At 40.7% G+C, this 13085-nt stretch overlaps 1 non-coding gene across 1 annotated transcript; it reads left to right on the top strand.

Annotated features, from left to right (window-relative positions):
- Positions 1-12110: 12110 nt before the first annotated feature.
- LOC125347393 lies at positions 12111-12215 on the top strand. The gene has a single exon (XR_007210182.1). It is a non-coding gene; the product is annotated as a U6 spliceosomal RNA (small nuclear RNA).
- Positions 12216-13085: the final 870 nt, after the last annotated feature.

Genomic DNA, 13085 nt, shown 5'->3' with positions numbered 1-13085 from the left:
TTCCAAGTCCTTCCATTTCCTTACAAATGGGACAATGTCATTCTTTCTGATAGAGGCATAAAATTCCATTGTGTATATGTACCACATTTTCCTGATCCATTTGTCTACGGAGGGGCATCTGGGTTGGTTCCAGATTCTCGCTATGACAAACTGTGCTGCGATGAACATTGTTGTGCTGGTGGCATTACTGTGATTTTGTTTGTGGTCTTTTGGATAGATACCCACAAGTGGGGCTGCTGGGTCATAGGGGAGATCTATATTTAGCCTTCTGAGGAACTCCATACTGCTTGCCAGAGTGGCTGAACCAGTTTACATTCCCACCAACAATGAAGTAGGGTTCCCTTTTGGCCACATCCCCTCCAACAATTGTTATTGTTAGTTTTCTTGATATATGACATTCTTACTGGGGTGAGATGGAATCTCAATGTTGTTTTGACTTGCATTTCTTTTATGGCCCTTATTGGGAATAATTAGTACAGGTTTAGGAAAGTCATAACGGAGCATCACAAGGCCCAATAGCTGTACCCTTATGAACACATAAGATGATGCTAAGTGAAATGAACTCCATGTTATGGAAACAATTGTTATATCACAGTTGTAACTACTTTCAACGTCCCATGTGTATCTGTAGCTTCTATTATTGATGATGTTCTTGTATCACCTTCTTGTGGTTGTACCTACACTATCTCTGTAATCTTATCTGAGTGCATTGGAAACCGTGTATACTGGTATTGGATGCAGGAAATTGAAAGGGAATACCAAATTTGAGAGACACATGGTAAAAAAAAGACAAACAACTACAAAAGCAATACTTGCAAAACTGTTTGGTGTAAGTGAACTGAACACCTGGGGGGGGGGAAGGGAAAGGGGGAGGAGGGTATGAGGGACAAGGTAACAAACAGTACAAGAAATGTATCCAATGCCTAATGTATGAAACTGTAACCTCTCTGTACATCAGTTTGATAATAAAAATTTGAAAAAAAAAATAAAACAATACCAACAGATTAAAGGAAGGGGAAATGAAAACAGTGTCATGTAAAGTAATAGGTTCAGCTTTTTTTTGGGGGGGGGCAGTCCTAGGCCGTGAACTCAGGGCCTGAGCACTGTCCCTGGCTTCTTTTTTGCTCAAGGCTAGCACTCTGCCACTTGAGCCACAGCACCACTTCTGGCCACTTTCTGTATATGTGGTGCTGAGGAATCGAACTCAGGGCCTCATGTATAGGAGGCAAGCACTCTTGCCACTAGGCCATATCCCCAGCCCTAGGTTCAGCTTTTAAGATTCCAAATTGGTTAACTGGTTGAGCCACCTTATCCAGCTTCTCCCTTCTCACTCTTCTCTCAAAATTACATTTGTTTCTTTTTGGTACTGGGATTGAAACCCAGGGCCTCACACATTAAACAACTGCTCTACTGCTTGGCTACATCCTCATTATTGCCTACTCACCCTGGTTTTGTGCTGGTACGGGGTAGCCTCATGCTCTTATTTAGCTTGAAGCTGACACTCTATCACTTGATCCATACCTCCACTTCCAGCTTTGTAGTGGTTAATTGGAAATAAGAGTCTTAGGGACTTTTCTTCTCTGGCTATCCCAGAAAGGTCTCAGCCTCCTGAGTAGCTAGGATTATAGCTAGTAGCTAATATCACACTTCTGATGACAGCCTCCCAAGCCAGAACTTTTTGAGGAAGAAACCTCAGGTGGGGTAAAGGAATGTAATGTGTTGTAATGCACATCTGTAACCCCAAACATTTGGAAGATTGAAAATTCTCAGTGAAGCCTGGGCTTTGTGAGATATTAAAACAGGTTAACTATGGTGGATCTAAGCATTACAAAAAAAGATGGAATTTTAAGAGTTTATAATGATATTCAATATAAAACCAGTCTCCATTCTTTGTGAGAGTGGGAAGAAATTACCATATTTACTCTCACAAAAGGGAAAGAATGAGGTATTTATCCTTTTTTCCCCCAAGTATGATAGTTCAGGGAAAATATGTGGGATCCTCCCTCTTTACTGAAGAATTCTAGATTATAAACACAGAAGAGTCAACAAAATCCCACTATTCTCCTTAACCTTTAATGAAATAATAGATCTAGGAAATGATCACCAATGGATGCTAAAACCATTAGGTCAAGAATGAGTGTGACATTTTATATCGAAGCTACCTCATTGGCTAACTTTCCTTCTGCAAATGGTTCTTTGCCAACTTGGTTTTTCTTTTCCTTTGACCAGCATTGGAAATAATAAAGGCGGGGGGGGGGGGAGTAGAACTACATGTAAATGATTAAGATATTAACTGTAGGATCAGCTATGCCAGGTAAAAGGAACACAAGAAACACTGATCATAAATCTCTAGATCCAAATCATCTTTCTTTAGATCTTATAGAAATCAGAACATTAGGTGATGTCAGTGTGGGTAACAACAACAACAAAAAATGGGTCACTGCAGAACTGGTCGTTACTATTACTCTAGGGCCCATCCCTCTGTGGCTGAAAATATCAAAATACATTTTCTTAGATTTCAAATGATAATCTCTCCTCCCCCTCTTCCTCCTGCTCTTCATCTTCGGCTTTTTGTGCCAGTATTAGGGATTCAACTCTGGGTCATGTCTATTAGGAAAATGGATGGAAAAGGAATTGGCTGGACTCGGTCATCAACAAGTGAGACTGTTTATTGACAGTGAGGGGCACAGACCTTCCCATGGGTTTGGAGGTTGTACCTGGGTTTTTGGGGTGGGTTTATATAGGGCTTAATGAGGAAGCAAATGAGGAAAAATTAGGCTGTACTTACTGTGGGGATAGGGGTGGGTACTTTTGGTTAGGTCTAGAATGGAATGTTCTACGTAGGATGATGGGAACTTTCTGCCAGGCCTAGGATGGATAACCTGCCTCTGGACAAGCCTGTGGTCAGGTCTGTTCCTTGTTGTCTTGCTTGACCTGGGGAGAATAAGGCAGGAATCAACCCATCAAGTGTGTTCTTGGCTTTTTCATTCAAAGCTGATGATTTGCCGTTTAAGTCATCACTCCACTTTCAGCTTTTTGCTGGTTAATGCAGGTTAAGTGTCTCACAGATTTGTCTGCCTACGCTGGCTTTAAATTTCAATCCTAGATCTCAGCCTCATCAGTAGCTAGGATGACAGGCATGAACACTGGCTCCCAAATAATACAATTCTTAGGATGAAAATACTGTTTCTACATTGGCTACCTCTTTATAATAAAGTTTTTAACATTTCCAGCTTGCCTCTGTCTTGCAGTAAGCAGACAAAGCCTTTGTCAAGTACAATAAAGAATAAACCAATGGAACAGAACTGAAGACCCAGAAATAAACCCGCAGACCTATAGATACCTAATCTTTGACAAAGGAGCTAAAAAGATAGGATGAAAGAAAAACAGCCTCTTCAACAAATGGTGCTGGCAAAACTGGGTCAACACCTGTAACAAACTAAAACTAGATCCCTATTTATTACCCTGCACTAAAATCAATTCCAAATGGATTAAAGATCTGGAAGTAAAATTAGATACCCTGAAAACACTACAAGAAGAAATAGGAGAAACTCTTAGACTCCTTGGCACAGGACGAAACTTCCTTAATAAAAGCCCAGAAATGCAACAAATCAAAGAAAGGTTGGACAAATGGGACTGTATCAAACTGCAGAGCTTCTACAGGGCAAGGGACATAGCTTGCAAGATAAACAGAAAGGCCACAGATTGGGAGAAGATCTTTACCGGCCATACAATAGACAAAGGCCTCATATCCAAAATATACTCAAAACTCAGAAAGTTAAATTCCTCCAAAACAAATCCTCGAAGAACCAACTGCCCCCTCAACAAGTGGGCTAAAAACCTAAAAAGAGACTTCTCTGAAGAGGAAATTGTTAGGTTTTTAAAGTAGGTAGCCGGTAAAGGAGAACACCACGCGGTATTCAGGCAGGAAAGAAAGTTTATTACCGAACTGCTGGCCTCTGGCCAAGATGATCCATGGCCGGAGAGAAGGAAGAGAGAGAGAGCAACCCCCACTCAGCCCTGCTTTATTTAGGGCAGGGGCAAGGGGTGTGGCCAGGTGGATTAGGAGGTGACCTCAGGGAAAGGGGAGGTAACTGCCTCCAGGTCTGCAGGTTACCCAGGTAACTGGGTGGAGACTTAATGAGGTGGGGACATCTGCATGTAGCCCTCAGGGAGAGGACCTAACAGAAATGAGAATGGCCAAGAGACACATGAACAAGTGCTCTACACCACTGGCCATAAAAGAAATGAAAATCAAAACAACACAGATTCCAACTCACCCCAGTAAGAATGTCCATTATCAGGAAAACTAATAATAAAAAATGCTGGAGAGGATGTGGCCAAAAGGGAACTCTACTACATTGTTGGTGGGAATGTAAATTTTTTCAACCACTCTGGAAAGCAGTGTGGAGATTCCTAAGAAGGCTAAACATAGAGCTCCCCTATGACCCAGCAGCCCCACTTTTGGGCATCTACCAAAAGTTTACAAGGAACACCACACAAAAGCCACCAACACAACTACGTTCATTGTAGCACAGTTTGTCATTGCTAAAATATGGAACCAACCCAGATGCCTCTCAGCTGATGAATGGATCAAGAAAATGTGGTACATATACACAATGGAATTTTATGCCTCTATCAGAAAGAATGATACTGCCCTACTCATAAGGAAATGGAAGGACTTGGGAAAAAATCATACTAAATGAAGTAACCTGGACGCAAAGAAATATAAACCTATGGTTTTTCTCATAGGGAATAATTAGTACATATCTAGGATAGACATAGCAGAAGAACACAACAGCTCAATAGCTATGCCCATATGAACACATAAGATAATGCTAAGTGAAATGAACTTCATGTTATGGAAATAAGTGTTATATCATTGCTGTAGTTAATTTCAACATCCCATGTGAAACTGTAACTTTTGTTCTCTCATATTCCTTTCCTGTGGTTTTACTCCTGCTATTACTGTAACTGATATTAGTACCCTGGATAATGTATAAACATGTACTGAAATTAGGGAAGGGAAAGGGAATAAAAAAAAATGAGAGACGAAGGATAAAAAGACAAACCATTGAAAAAGCGATACAAAACCAATTGGTGTAAACTAACTGTACAACTCATGGGGAGGAGGGAACTGGGGAGGGGAAGATGAGGGAAAAATGAAGGAGGAGGTAACAAGTTGGATAAGTAATGTACTTGCCTTACATATGAAACTGTAACCCCTCTGTACTTCACTTTGACAATAAAGAAAAAAAAAAAAGAATGGATCACACCAATAGCATCAGAAGCCAAAGATCAGTCTTAGTCACAAAACAATGATTAATTATTACATGTCTCTCCATGTAACATGTAGGGAATAAACATTACTGTTGGAAGTGGTGCTATGGCTCAAAGTGGTAAGAGTGCTAACTTTGAAGAATAGCTCAGGGACAGTGCCCAGGGCCTGAGTTCAAAGCCAGGTACTGGTAGCTCATGCCTATATCCCAGCTATTTAGGAGGTTGAGATCTGAGGATCACTGTTCCAATCCAGCCCTGGCAGGAAAGTCCATAAGACTCTTTGTCTCCAATTAATCACAGTAAAAGCTGAAAGTAGAAATGTAACTCAAATAGTAGAGTGCTATCTTTGAGCAAAAGAAGCTCAGGGACAGTGCCCAGGCCCTGAGCTCAAGCCCTAGGCCTGGCAAAAAGAAAAAAAAAATACTGTCCACAAACTGTTTTTCACACACACACACACACACGCACACACACACACAAACACACACACACACACGAACCTGATTAAACCACTAGACACAGCTAACAATTTCCAGGAAATATAGAGTCTGGAGGTATATGTGTGTGGAGATATAATTGGCAAAAAATATAGATTATGGGAAATTCTACATAATTATATATTCTTAACAAATTGTCCAGGAATAAATAGTCAAAAGAGAAACTGCAGATTAAAGAGGACTGAAGAAATCTATCAGCTAAATGCAATAGGAAGATCTTGTTTGGAACTCAATCAGCAAGATACAGAGAAGCCACATTTTGAGAGGGGGAATCTAGAGTCTTTATTGGAGAGCTTCGGACTGCAGGTGGACTAGCATCTCAAAGAACCTGCAGCCCTGAGTGCAGTTATCACAAAGCTTATCAAGGCAAAAACCATACCAAGGCAGATGTCACGTGGTATGGGAACTAGCAAAGCTTGTTCTACTGACACAAGCTGTCTAGGGGGAAAAATCAAGTACAGCCAATGGCAAGTATTCTCTGGACTAAAACTTCCCTGGAGCTGAACAACTCGTGACCCACCTGCAATTCAAAGAATGTCACCTCTATATTGCTTAACAACTCACAACACAGCTGCAGATAAAAGAGAGCCCTGTATCACCTGCAGAGTTCTCGGAACTGGGTGAAAATTCTCCATCATCTATTAAGAACCCAATGATGATGAGGACAAGATGGTATTACTAAGCTCCAGTATCCATATTTCAATTGAAATAAACATTTATGAAAGGATAGAGATAAAATAGTAGAGAGACTTTGGTAGAATAGTAATTAACATTTTTTTTTTCTGGTAAATGTCATATGGGAATTTGATCTCGAGATATGGGAATTTGATCTCCAGATACAGAGAAGCCACGTTTTGAGAGGTTGAATCAGGAGTCTATTAGAAAGTGGATGATTGCGAGTGGATACCTGTCTTCCCCCAAACTTGCAGTCCCAAATAGACTTAACACTGTTAGAAAACGGAGCCATGAGGGCAGGAGAATAAAGAGCAGAAAAACAACCTCAATAAACGAGATCAACTCTAATGGAGAGCTGTAGAGGGACGCCATCCATGGTGACTCGGGGAACGTCAGGAGACATGAGGTGTCGTGCAGAATGGCGGCGGAGGTGGTTGGGTTCTAAATAGGGCCATGGCACTGGGGAGTTCAGTCTTGTGAGTTCAAGGTATATAGGTCTGGCAGGTCCAGTAATGTGTTGTCCAGGTCCACACCCCTGTCTCTAGGAATGCAGGCCTGCCCTTCACCTGGTAGTGGGACTGTACCTCCAAGAGTTTTGGGAATTCCCTACCATCCACCAAGATGCCAAGATGGCGCCAGTTAGACTTAGTATCCTTATTTCATAAGCACATATTAATTATACAAGGGGGCTTCACCGTGCTATTTCTATGCATGTTTTCATCAAATTTACCCCATTACTACTTAAAAAATTGTAACAGTGATGTACAGAGGGGTTATAGTTATATAAGTCAGGTAATGAGCACATTTCCTTTTGGACAGTGTCATCCCTCCCTCATTTTCTCTAAGTTTTTCCCCTCCCAAACATGCTCTCCCTCAAATTGCATAGTTAATTTCCAACATAGTGTCTAGTATCGCTGCTGAATTGATTCACCTTGTCTCATTGCTTGTATGCTTCCCTTTCCCCTCCCCAAATCAGATAAACTTATATACAAGACAAAGGGTACTGATATAAAAAAAAAACAAAACAGAGGTAAATAGGAATAAGCCAAAGGCGGGGGGGGGGGGGGGGGAATAACTGCAGACAGTACAATAAAAAAACCTATTGTTACCATTTCTTGGAGTTCATTTGGATACACATCATTTTATATGATCATATGCACATAGCTATTCAGCCCTTGTGATCTTCCAAGAATATCCTCCTTTGCTCTCAGTGTGAATGTTTAGAGTCCTGTTTAATTAATTGTGTCCAACTGTAATTATTTGTCTTTTATTATTCTTTGGGTTTAATTGTAGATTTAAAGACACAATCTAATTATTACAAATGAGGGAAACCATGCAGCTTATCTTTCTTTGGGTCTGGCTTGCTTTGCTTAATATAATTTTTTCCCCCATCTTTCGATTTCCTTGGGAATGGTGCAATGTCATTCTTTCTTATGGAAGCATAGAACTCCATTGTGTGTTATATACCACGTTTTTTTTTTTTTTTTTTGGCCAGTCCTGGGCCTTGGACTCAGGGCCTGAGCACTGTCCCTGGCTTCTTCCCGCTCAAGGCTAGCACTCTGCCACTTGAGCCACAGCGCCGCTTCTGGCCGTTTTCTGTATATGTGGTGCTGGGGAATTGAACCCAGGGCCTCGTGTATCCGAGTCAGGCACTCTCACCACTAGGCCATATCCCCAGCCCACCACGTTTTTTTGATCCATTCATCCACTGAGGGACATCTGGGTTGATTACATGTCTTAGCTATGGTAAACAATGCTGCAATGAACATGCTTGTGCTGGTAGCTTAGTGTGGGCTTATTTGTGGCCATTTGGGTAAAATGCCCAGGGGTGGGGCTGCTGGGTCATAAGAGAGCTCTATGTTTAGTCTTTTGAGGAACCTCCATATTGCTTTCCAGAGTGGTTAAACAAGTTTCCATTCCCACCAACTGTGTAGTAGCATTCCCTTTTGTCCACATTCCCACTAGCATCTATTATTGTTAGTTTTCTTGATAGTGATCATTGTAATGTGGGTGAGGTAGATTTGCTTTTATTTTTATGGCCAGAGATGTTGAACATCACTTCATGTGCCTATTGGCCATTCTTACTTTTTCTTATTATTGGGGTTGTTGTTTCTTTGAGGTTTAATTTTTTGAGCTTTAAGTGTATTTTAGATATGAAGCCCTTGTCTGATGCATAGCTAGTAGAGATAGATCTTCTCCCATTCTGTGGGCTTTCTATTTATCTTGCTAGCTATGTCCTTTGCCATGCAGAAACTTCAGTTTGATGTGATCTCATTTATCCAGTCTTTCTCTGATTTGTTGTGATTCTGGGTCTTTACTAAGAAAGTTTAGACCTGTACATAGGAACTATCATTCACTGGAGCAGTTTATGAACACAGTGAGTCTTGACCAATGTCACACTTGTAAATATTCTCACCTACCCTTACTTAACTTTAGGTTATATATTTAATTTTTTTACCTTTGAACAAAGCAGCTTATGTGTATCATACATCTTTTTTGTTTCTTATACCACTCTTTTTTTCTTTATTGTCAAAGTGAAGAACAGAGAGGTTACAATTTCATATGTAAGACAGTGAGTACAGTTCTTGTTCAACTTGCTACCTCCTCCCTCATTCCCCCCTCCGCCTCCCCCTTCCCCCCATGAGTTGTACTGTATCTTACATCTTGATCTGTCTCATCACTTCAACATTTTCATCTTATTTTTAGTAAAATGTATAAAGTAAAAAAAAAAAAAGAAAGAAAGTTTAGACCTGTGCCAAGGATCCCTAGTGTGCTCTCTATCCCGTCCTGTAATATTTCAGGGTATCTGGTCTTATATTGATGTCTCTGACCCATTTGTAATTGATTCTGGTGAGGGTGATATATAAGGCTCTAACTTCAGTTTTCTGCATGTGAATAGCCATTTTTGCCAGCACCATTTGTTGAAGAGGCAGGTTCCCTTATCAAATATTAGATTGCTATAGGCCTGTGGGTTCATTTCTGGGTCTTCTATTCTATTCCATTGTTTCACATGCCTATTCTTGTCCTAGTACCAAGCTGTTTTTTTTATTACTATAACTTTGTAATAGAGTTTGAAGCTTGGTATTGATATTCCTTCAGCATTGTTCTGCCTGCTGAGGGTTGTCTTTACTATTTGGGTTCTTCTATTATTCCATACGACATTGTGATATTTGTATATATCTTTTGATCAAACATACCCCCATTACTAATTTTTTTTTTTTGCTGACCCTCTGTGCTTGAACTCAGGGCCAGGATGCTATTCCCTGAGCTTGTTTGATACTCTTTCTGTCTTTTGTTGCTTAAAAATATTTCCTGGAGGGCTGGGAATGTGGCTTAGTGTTAGAGTGCTTGCCTAGCAAGCATGAGACCCTGCATTCCATTCCTTGGCACCACATAAACAAAAAAATTAAATTAAAACAAATGTCTCCTGAACTTTCATTACAGGCTGGCTTTGAACCATGACCCTCTGATGTCGGCTTCCAGAGTAGCTAGGCCTCAGCTATCAGTGCCTTTCTGCCCCATTTCATTTACAATTTTAATAAATTTCTATATTTACTTTTCATACATGTATATAAAGTACATAGCCTTTTCCTCTTTCCCTCTAGCTGTTTCTTCTCTACCAAAAGACTATGTCTTAGAAATGCAAACAAGTAGTCAAGTGAGATGGTATATACCTGTAATCCATAGCTACATAGTGGGACTCTGTGTCAGAAAAGGGAAAGAAGAGAGAGAAAGGGGGGAGGGGTAAGGGGAAAGGGAAAGGGAGAGAGAGGAATGGATAGAGGAGAAGGGAAGGAAGGAAGGAAAGAAAGAAGAAAGGAAGGAAAGAGAAAAAAATACAAGTATCTGTAGTAATTGATAAATTTCCTCTACCATTTTACGTTCCCTGGCTTGGTATTCAGAACAAACCTACAACAGATAAGGAAAAGGCCTACAAATTTATTTCATGTCAAAAATTTGACATTTGGGGGGCAGACATATTTCATAGAAAACCCTCAAGGAAAGGACCAAGCTTGAAGGGTTTTATGCCATCCTAGCAAATAGGATGCATTCAGAGAAGCGACAAGATCAAGATCTACTGTGGGACAGCAAGTATATGGGAAGTTAATATAGGAAACTAAGGGGTAGATGAGGGCTAGTTAGGAAGGTTTGTGTATGGCCCTTTCCTGGTGCCATGTTATCTTGAGTGATAGTTGTTATTCCTTTCCTGTATGGGAAGTGTGTGTTGGGGTGCCATTCACAAGGAGGCTGGGATCTGTCTCCAGGCAGATGGGATGGCAGAGAACTCCTTCTGTGTTTCAATTTCCTTAATTGCTTTCAGCTCAAAATAACCTATATTCTAGCATGGCAAATTTGGGTGTGACATATTGTGATATCCTACATATCTATAGGTAAAATTTGGAATTTTTCTTCAAATAGGAATGTATAGAACAAATTGGTTATGTGTTGAAAGCAAGATAATAGCCATATGGTCATTATGATATCCTCACCAATTTTGTAATTCTTTGAACCACAGTAAATGGTTGTGTTGTAGTTCTGTAGTACTGAGAATTGGATCAAGGACCTTTTGCATGCTAGTCCAGCGCTCTGCTCCAAGTGATCCATCCAACAGAATAGGTGGTTTAAAATAAACACCTTCCACTGTAAGCAAATGCAATGGTTAAGATAAAACTGACAAGCCTAAGTTGAAGATAAAAGAGTGAAAAAAGGAGCTGGAACGTGGCTTAGAGGTAGAGTGCTTGCCTAGTATACATGAAGCCCTGGGTTTGATTTCTCAGCACCACATATACAGAAAATGCCAGAAGTGGCACTGTGACTCAAGTGGTAGAGTGCTAGCCTAGAGAAAAAAGAAGCCAGGGACAGTAGTAGGCTCTGAGTTCAAGCCCCAGAACTGGCAAAAAAAAAAAAAAGTGAAAAAACTGATTATTTGAGAAAACTAGGGATAATTCTCAAGGCCATGTTCTCTCCAAACAAGGGGGAAAAAAAGGATTTTTGTGAATTTGTCTGTCTGTTTCACAAAAAAAGGTGGGTATGTTTTCTGAGTATGCTCAACTTAAGGCTTTACATCTCATGTTACAAAATGTGGCTCATGGGGCTGGGAATATGGCCTAGTGGTAAAGTGCTAGTCTCGTATACATGAAGCCCTGGGTTCAATTCCTCAGCACCACATAGATACAAAAAGCCAGAAGTGGTGCTATGGCTTAAGTCGACGAGTGCTGGCCTTGAGCAAAAAGAAGCCAGGGACAGTGCTCAGGCCCTGAATTCAAGCCCCAGGACTGGCAACAAAAAACAAAACAAAACAAAATGTGGCTCATGCCTGTAATCCCAGCTACTCAGGAAGCTGAGATCGGAGGGAAGAAAGGGCATGAGACTCTTATCTCCAATTGACCACCAGAAAAAGGGAAGTGGCGTTGTGGCTCAAAGTGGTAGTGTGTTAGCCTTGAGCACAAAAACTCAGAGATAGCACCCAGGCCCTGAGTTTAAGCCCCAGGATAGACAAAAACAAAACAAAATTTCTGGGTGCAGTGGCTCATTTGTATAAGTCCAGCTATAAAGGAGGCAGAGAGTGGAAGGATTGCAGGTGAAGGCTATTCTAATATAGGAAACTACGACGTAGAGAACTGAAGTGAGCAGAGAGCTAGGACACGTAGATAGGTGTACATGCTTTGGCAGCACATATTCTAAAATTGGAATGATACAGAGAAGATTAGCATGGCCCTGCACAAACAGGATGACACACAAGTTTGTGAAGCAGTCTATTTTTTTTTTTTAAAGATAGGTGTGAAGTAAGTCATCCCAGAGTACCCAGAAATGCCCTAACCCTAACTGCCCCCCACTTTGTGGTTGTTCTCTTAGTTCTAATGGTTGTCTGCTTCCTGCAAATAGCGTAAGGGGAGATAATAGATTCTAATTGGTCCTCAAATCAGGTTCAGCTTTGTCCAATGGTGACCCTAAGTGCCCTTCGTGTTTTTCTTCCCCCTCCCCTTTTTCTTAAAGCTCATGAACATTCCTTACATCTCATGACCTGGTTCAAAATGCATCTGAGCATTTAACATATGCCCAGTATAGCTTGAGTTATATAATCCAGACCTGTCAGTCAAAGTCCCTAATTAGCCTAATCACTCCCATTAGGGCTTGGAGAATAAAAAGAGGGACTAGCCGAAACTTCAGGGTTCTTAACAGAAAGTTGCCATAAATAAACTCTGCTACTCCTTGTCTCCCACATAACTTTTTTTTTTTTTTTTGGTCCATTCTGGGGCTTGAACTCAGGGCCTGGGTGCTGTCCCTGAGCTTTATTCAATTTAGATGTATAATGCATCTTGATCAGTATCACCCCTTTCATCTTTCTCCCCATCCCTGCTAATCCAATGCTTCTCTCATAGTTTCCTAGTTTGATAAGATATGCATTGAATTTTATGACTGCATTCTCCTTTCCCTTTCTCTCTTTGTTGTTCTACCCCTCTTCTTTGACCTCCCTCCCACAACTCAAATACCAGTTTCCTGGTATTCATTTTGCTGGACTGTGAAATCATTTTTCTAAGGAATTACACCATTTGAATTCTCCCCTGCATTTGCCATACTTTGGTTAATATGTTTCTGAACATTTGTACTGTATGTGTTTACTTGTATTCATAT

This window comes from Perognathus longimembris, chromosome 2, assembly GCF_023159225.1.
Source record: "Perognathus longimembris pacificus isolate PPM17 chromosome 2, ASM2315922v1, whole genome shotgun sequence".
NCBI lineage: Eukaryota > Metazoa > Chordata > Mammalia > Rodentia > Heteromyidae > Perognathus > Perognathus longimembris.
The sequence above is the reverse complement of the archived record's forward strand: the minus strand, read 5'-3'. Positions and strand labels throughout refer to the sequence as shown.